Genomic DNA, 7,844 nt, shown 5'->3' on the forward strand with positions numbered 1-7,844 from the left:
GTCGTGTGTGGGGAGACGGGTTGCAGGCTTGGGGGCGGCGCGGACTGGGAGTGTTGGAGCAGGAGTCGGGAGGGACCGGCAGCCACACCCCCGAGCTCTGGCTTGAGCTCCTTCCTGGACTGTTAACTCAGGTATTGATCCGGTCCCCATTCCCTGGGGCCAGCCACTTTGTAGGCACCGAGGGCAACAGAATGAGCAGGAAAATGCCAGCCCTCTAACTCAGGGCTTGCAACTTTTTTGATCATAATCCACAGTAAAATGTAAAAAATACATTTTTCATGGTGATCCAGCACACACACACACACACAGTCACACACGGAGACACAAACACACACAGACTCACACAGACACAAACACACTCACACACACAGAAACACACATTCACACACAGAGACACACGGAGGAAACAAAAGTTGTACAAAACAGGCCGATCCATACTATCAATATGTGCGATGCATCCTATTTTGTTCTATTCTCTTCTTTTTCTTTCCTTAAACGCTGACCACAGCTCACTGCAGCGATTTCCTGATGGACTAAGGGCCGAGGAGCAGTGCGAGGAGGCTGCGGAGCCGCACGGGGAGCCAGCTGAGAACCGGGCGGCCGCGTGTGCGGCTCTGAGCTCTGCGGCAGGGGTTTCTCCCGAGCCGGGAGCTGCGGCTGGGGGGGCTGGGGGGCCTGGGGGGGGGAACCTGGATCAGCCGGAGCAGGGGACGAAGGGTGGCCCGGGCCATTCGGCAGAGGAGGTCGGGCTGAGCCCGGAGAAGAGGCTGGAGGCGGCCGGGAAGACGCCGTGGCGGGGAGCGCGTTTGCGAGCCGAGGGTGACGCTGTGTCGCTCCACGCTGTGTCGCTCCACGCTGTGACCCACGGCGCATCTTGGCCTTCTCCAGCCCTCGGCTTTGGCGTTTGTGGAGTGTTTCTTATTTGGGCTGCGTGTAGGAGGAGTGAATATTCACACACGGATCATTATATTGTACGTAACATGCACTGCGCATCGGCCCTCCAGCTGGTGTCCAGCTACACAGTCCCGCACCGCGTGAAAACATTCTGTCAAGGCAGACCACACGTATGACAGTGGTCCCCAAGGTCAAAACGGAGATGAATGATTTCTGTGGCCTCGTGACGCAGTGGCGGTGGAGCGTGACACATTAGTCCAACACTGCCTGGGCTATGAAAGCAAAGCGCATGCAATACGCTCGGTGTGCGACACTTGATAAAAATAAACAACTAGGTTACTGGTTTGTATATTTATTAACCTTTTATTTTTTTTTTAGAGTATGCTCATTTTACTTACATAAAAAAAGTAAATGTAACACAGCCCCGGGCAGGTCCTCCAGGAAGCATCCAGAAGGCATTGCTGTCACAGGGCGGCAGCCTCAGGCCTGCTGTCGGCCCTGAAGACCTTCCGGAGGGACGAGGTGTGGAGTGGACGGCAGTGATATCGATGATCCTGGCCCTGTGTAGGCCTACTGTGTGTTTGTGTCTTAGTTTTTAAACAAAAAGTTTAAAAAGTAAAAAAAAAAAAAGTTAAAAATAAAAAAGCTTATAGCATAAGGATGTAAAGAAAGAAACTTTTTGTATAGCTGTACAACGTGTGTTTTAAACTAAGTACTATTACAAAACAGTCAAAAGTTAAAAAAATTAAAACAAAATAAAAATGTTACAGTAAGCTAATGTTAATATATTATTGAAAAAATAAATTTTTTTTTATAAATTTAGTGTAGCCTAAGTGTGCAGTGTTTCCATAAAGTCTACAGACTTTACAAACACTAGGAACGTCCTAGGCCTCCCATTCACCCAACACTCACTCACTGGCTCAACCAGAGCGATTTCTAGTCTCGGGAGCTCCATTCATGGTCAGTGCCCTACACAAGTGTCCATTTTTCATCTTTAGTGCTGTATTTTCACCATATCTTTTCTAAGTTTAGATATGTTTAGATGCACAAATACTTACCATTGTGTTACAGTTGCCTACAGTGTTCAGTACAGTCACATGCTGTGCAGCTTTGCAGCCCGGGAGCAATCAGCTGTCCATGTAGCCTAGGTTTGGAGTAGGCTGCACCATCTGGGTTTGTGTAAGTAACTCTGTAATGTTTGCACAGCAATGAAATCACCTAAAAAAAAGCACTTCTCAGAACATAACCCCATCATTGCCCGATGCCTGACTGTGTCAAGCTGTACATGGAGTGGTTCGTGTTGTACACTGTGTGGTGCATTGTCCCTCAGACTGCATATTGTAAGTTGTATAATGAGCGCATTGATTCGGATGTACTTGATCTGCTCAAATGCACTGATGTTATATAATAATCATACTATATTGATTTTGTTATCACCGTCACCATTAAAAAGTAGCTGAGGAAGAACCACCCCCCAAGCCATCCTGCCTGCTAAAACCATCTGTCCACCTTTGTCTTGGTGGACAGGGGTCTTGCGTGAGTTCCTGTTAGGGATGAGGGCCCATCTGCCCTGAGATCAGGATCAGGTGGGTTCTGAATGTGTCCTGAGGCCGTCCCAACCCTGGGAAAGGGGGCATTGCTCGCTCTGCAGGGGGTAGCCAGGCAAGGCAGCCTCCAAGGCCAGGGGAGCAAGCCACTCCTTCTCTGGGGGCTGCGGGGGAGAAGTAGGCGGTGCATCTGGAGAAGGCGACAGCAGGCACCCCCCAGGGTGACCCAGCTCTCCCCTAGCCCTGCCTGCTCTCCCTCTGGACTCCCTGTCTCAGGGATGGCTTCTCTCCCCTGCCCCCACCAGGCCATCGCTCCCTTGTCCTCACGGAGCACTCAATGTCTCCATGCCACTCATCTAGCACTGTTCATACTAACTATCCTCATTGACTGGATTGTCGGGTGCTTTAGGGCAGGGCAGTGAGGTTTGCACCTGTCTCTGTTCGAGTATGCGGCCCCAGCAGGAGGCAGCTCCTCACAGGCCCTCCTGTTTCGGTAAATTGGTAAATTAAAAACCGTGCACAAGGTGTGTTGTGCCAGTGGCTCCAAGCAAGGCAACAAACAGCAATGACATATGCCCATTATAGGCAAGACAGAGAGCACCAAGGAAGGGCACAGTGAAGGCTTGCCTTTCCCAGGTCAGGTGCTGTGGGAAGACAGCCGGTGCGAGGACCCAGCGGGGGTAGTTGGCGCTCACGAGACACGCTTGCTGTCCTCCAGGCAACGCATAACACAGGCAATGGCGTAGTTACTTCCTTTCTGATTTCCTTAAGCTGTTTTTGTTTTATTCCCAAACATGACATCTCTTGTCTCCCTTTCTCATGGAGTTAGTTAAAAACAACAACAGCAGCAATAGATAGTAAAGAGAATACTAAAGAGGTAGGTGTTTGCCCCAGGCTATGAAAATTAAGTTGGGAAGAAAGAGTAGTACTGTTAGTATCAGTAGTTGTCAGGGAGAGCTATCACTAGAACAGCTCTCACAAAATCTCCACTTCTCAAAACAGCCCTGCAGTGTAGACATTATCCCCATTTTAAAGGGGAGGAAGTGCCAGCTCAGAGAAACTACCCTCACAGGCTGGGAGACGTCCACACTGATCAAGGGGTGGGGGCTTAGCACACCCCCACGTGCCTACAAGCACACACTAGCTGACGTGGACTCTGGAAATGTAATTCAGTTTAAGGTTAGCATATGCAAAAAATTATCAAGATAGCAAAATGCTACCAGTGCTGCAAAAAAAAAAAAAAAAAAATACATTGGATGTAATACATGTTCAATCCGAATCAAAGCCACTTTTTCTTCATCTGCTGTTTTACAGGATCGGATTTAGCCAGGACTTCACCTTGGAGTGACCTGCTCCACTCATGAAGCAGAGCTGCGCTGCGGAGGCAGGGGGTGGGGAGTGGAGGGCCTGTCTCCTGTGTCAACCCACCTGCCACTCCAGGCCCTGAGGACAGGTGAGCCCAGCCTCTGTAAGATCTCACTGGCCTCCAGGATTTAAGAGCACCAAGGAGGGGCCAGGGGACCAGGGGGACTTTGGAAGTCTCAAGACAAAGAGACGCTCACAGCTCCGGCCAGGTGAGAGTGGAACCAGGCTCCCCTGCTGGGTTCAGGCCCCTCGTGCTCTGCTGAGGCGTGGGAGCAAAGGTGACTCTGAGGCTGAGCGGAGAGGAGTGAAAGAAGGAAATGTGGCCCCCATGGATCCTGCCAGGGGGTGGGAGAGGCTTCTGTGCACAAGCCTAGGAAAGAAAGAATATGGGAAACAGGTTCCAACATGTGCTCTGATGGGGACTCAGCACTCAGCGTATGGTGCCACCAACATCTATTTGTCATCTACCACGTGCCAGGGCCTGCGCCAGCTGCTGGGAGCACAATGGTGTATAAGTTGGTCCCTGCTCTCCAATCAGAGAGACAGATACACGACTAAACATGATTTGCTATCTGCTAAGATAGCGCCACGCAGAAGGGGGTACAGGTGACCAGAAGAGGAATTCTTAGCCCAATCCAGAGGATTCTTAGAGGAAACGACTCATGAAGTGAATCTCAAAAGACTGGCAAAGGCCGACCGAGCAGAGACAGTGGACAGAGCACCCCAGGCGTGGGGCCCGGGTCTGAGCAAAGGCCCGGGCAGCACACGGGGAGAGGCGTCTCGGGCCGCTTGGGCTGCCACAGCAAAGAACCGCAGACTGGACGAGTCGCCCGCAGAGACACGTTGTCTCCCAGTCCTGGAGGCCGGCAGTCTGGGATCCAGGTGCCTGCAGGTTGGTCTCATCTGAGGCCTCTCTCTTTGGCTTACAGCTGTCATCCCTCTGTGTGTGTCTGTGTCCTCAGCGCCTCTTATAGGGACACCAGGCACACCGGATTAGGGCCCATCACCAAGGCCTCATTTTGACTTCATCACCTCCTCAAAGACCCTGTCTCCAAATACAGATCACATCCCGAGGTACTGAGAGTTAGGGCTACAACACACAAATTTTGGGGAGGGGGACACAATTTAGCCCACGACAGTGGGGAAGTACAGGCGGCCGGTGCCCCCAGGGGAGCTCAGGTCAGCAGCTCAAGGGACATGCAGAGAGCTCTGACTTTGCTCTGCGGATGGCAGGGCTTTGAGGGTCACAGAGCCGCAAACTCAGCTCTTGCACTGGGCAGCTGTTGAACTTGGGCATGCTGCTTCACCTCGGAGCCATAGCTCTCCCGTTTGTAAAACTGGAGTAAAACTGTCTACCTCATTGGGTTTGCCGTAAAAATTAAAAGGAAATGTTTCTAAAGCCATCGCACAGCGTGTGACAAGCGATGGGCATGCCGGGTGGCAAATGTGAGGAGAGTGCAGGTTAACAGGCCCAGCATCCAGGGGGCTGTGCAGACGTGACAGCCACTCCCCAGGCGGAAGAGCGGACCTGCCCAGCCGAGCCAGCGTCCTTGTGTGCGGCGGCTCCGCCCGGGCGGCCCGCGTGGCCGCTCCAGAGCCGCCCTGTGACAGCGCAGACCCGGGACCCGCCGGGCGTGACTCGGCCGGCGCCTGCGGGGAAGCGGCTTCCAGACGTGAAGGGCGGAAGCACGGAGGGAGGCGTGTGGCTCTCACTGTCCCTGCTTGTCGCGCGAGTCAGGGAAGAAGGAGGACTCCCCAGGGGCGGAGCGGGTCGCCCTCGCTGTGCCGCCGTCTCGGCAACACCCGCAGTCCAGCGGGGCGAGAACCGAGAGTCCCCGCGACAGTCAGCCGTCCGCTGTCGCCGGGCGGCGGCTCCCCGGGACCCGGCCGTGTGGAGAGTGTGCCACACGCCGCCTGATTATTTGGGGGATTGAGGGATTGTGCGGGACCAAGCTTGTCTCCTTCCAGAAATTTAATGAGAAAAATATTACAATTAGTCAAGCCTGCAGGGCCACCAGCTGACCCGGCGCCTGGGGGTCTTTAATTAAGCTACAGTGATGAGACCCCCCCCCACCAGGTGTCCCCCACAGAGTCGTGACCAGATGAGTTCATTCGCCTTGAGTCTTTAACCTGAGAGGGCCATTAGCTCTCCAGGAAACGATCTTAATGTGAACTGGTTGCCTTTCACTGGGAAAAGGGACGCTCCGTCCCGTTGCCACCCAGCTCGGGCGGGACAGCGGTCGTGAGTCCAGGGTGGGCGGCACAGTGGGGGGAGTTCACAGGCAGCCTCAGTCCTTTCTTCTCTTCTCAAAAAATTCGGGGTCTCCCAGCCACGCCCCCACAGGGCTCCCCATGCGCGCGCGCGCACTCTGACCTTCTAGAGCTCACCTTCCCGGGGGAGGGGTCATGGGGCCTGTCGCTGCGATCACAGCCTCCCTGAGAAGTGGCGCCAGCCTAGCACCGGGGCCTCTGAAAGCAAAGGGCCTGCGGAGCCGGCTCCCTGCCGTTCGCCCTCGCGCGCTCGCAAGGACGACGGTCGCTAAAACGCGGATTCATAGTAGACGCGGGACCGGGCAGATTGACTGTGCGGGACCAGACGCCTGTGCCGCCGGTGTTGGCTGCAAACCACAGACGGATGCACACTTTTCATGTCACGCCCAGCGTGGTGCTGGCTTAGCGATGTTTCATAAGCATGAGTCCGGGAGCTTTTGTGTGGAAGGAACAAAATGGCCTTTTTTGAAAAATGAAATTCTGCACCTCAGACTTACCAAATCTAGACTGTCCACCCCTCCCTCAGCTTGTCCTCGGTCGGGCATTTACTGCTTCCTGTTCCTGGCTCTGAAGAGGCCTTGCTGTGCCCGTCCGGAGTCCGGGCGGGCGGTGCTGAGGAGGGGCAGCCTCACGCCATCCAGTGTGGCCAAGAGCCGTCAGAAACAGGGCGCTGCTGTCGCCAGGCGGTGACGCGGCAAGGGAGGCTGCCCCGGGGGAGCAGCCCTGGCTGCGCAGCCACACGGGCTGCTGAAGACTGGATCCACTCCGACTTCCTCACTCAAGCAGAACTGAAATATTTCCACAACATGCTCATGCTCCAAGGCCAAAACTGTGCCGGGCCCTGTGGAAATATAAAGATGAATCTAGTTTCTGATCTTCAGCCGAGAGACAGAGACACCAGATGCGGGCGGAGGACACAGAAGCAGCCGCAGCTGCCTGTGCTGGCCTTGCGGAAGGAGCCCGGGAAAGGGGAGCGCAGGGAGCTCTGTCCGGGGCAGGAGGCGGAAGCTTTGTCTGGAAGAGGCCAGGCAGTAGCTGTGTTCGGCTCTGCAGGCCACACGGTCTTTGTCCCAACTCAACTCTAACGCTGCACAGTCGGAAGGCATCGGGGATCACGGCTGTGTTCTGATGAAACTTTATTTATACAAACGGGCGGGGGGCTGTAGGTTATAGGCTGCTGAGCCCCACACTGGGGGAGGGATTATTGTACGTGGTTCCAGTCTATTTCTAGGAAATTTTAGAGGAAAATTGTTATTACTATTTCTCTCTCTCTCTCTCTTTCTCTATCTTCTGATGGTATTAATCCACCAGAATGATAATTTCCTTTACAATGATCATATTTTTCCTTTTTAAAACATAATAAAAGAAATACATGGTCACTATAAAATCACTGGAAAACAGAGGTAAACAAACAAAACAGTCTGATTGCTGGGCTAGTCCTCGTCCTTTACCTTGCCTCTTCCTTTCTCTGTTCACAAAGGTCCCTTGCAGTCCCACGGCCACCCACTGGAGGGACGCTCGGCTGGCAGGAGGGGAGGGAGAGCTTGGTGACCTCAGTGGGTCACTCGGCTCGTGGTGAGGCCGGCGCATGAGCACGGGGAGCTCACGGGTCTCTGCTGAAGTTCACTGTCACCTGCCTCAGCCCACTGGGCTGGAGTTGTTAGTCTCTAAATGGTGGGAATTTCTACTGCGGTGACTTCGGAAGATAGAACCTGTCCAGCTCAACTCACCTCACTTCATTCCTTCGAGAAATGTTTGTTAAGAGCC

At 53.8% G+C, this 7,844-nt stretch overlaps 1 long non-coding RNA gene across 1 annotated transcript; it reads right to left on the bottom strand.

Moving 5' to 3' along the window:
* Positions 1-1,466: 1,466 nt before the first annotated feature.
* Positions 1,467-6,720, bottom strand: LOC123629819. The gene is made up of 3 exons (XR_006732298.1): positions 6,575-6,720; positions 1,953-2,112; positions 1,467-1,481 (listed from the first exon to the last, which is right to left on the bottom strand). It is a non-coding gene; the product is annotated as an uncharacterized LOC123629819 (long non-coding RNA).
* Positions 6,721-7,844: the final 1,124 nt, after the last annotated feature.

Source organism: Lemur catta, unplaced genomic scaffold (assembly GCF_020740605.2).
Source record: "Lemur catta isolate mLemCat1 unplaced genomic scaffold, mLemCat1.pri scaffold_47_ctg1, whole genome shotgun sequence".
In the NCBI taxonomy this organism is placed as follows: domain Eukaryota; kingdom Metazoa; phylum Chordata; class Mammalia; order Primates; family Lemuridae; genus Lemur; species Lemur catta.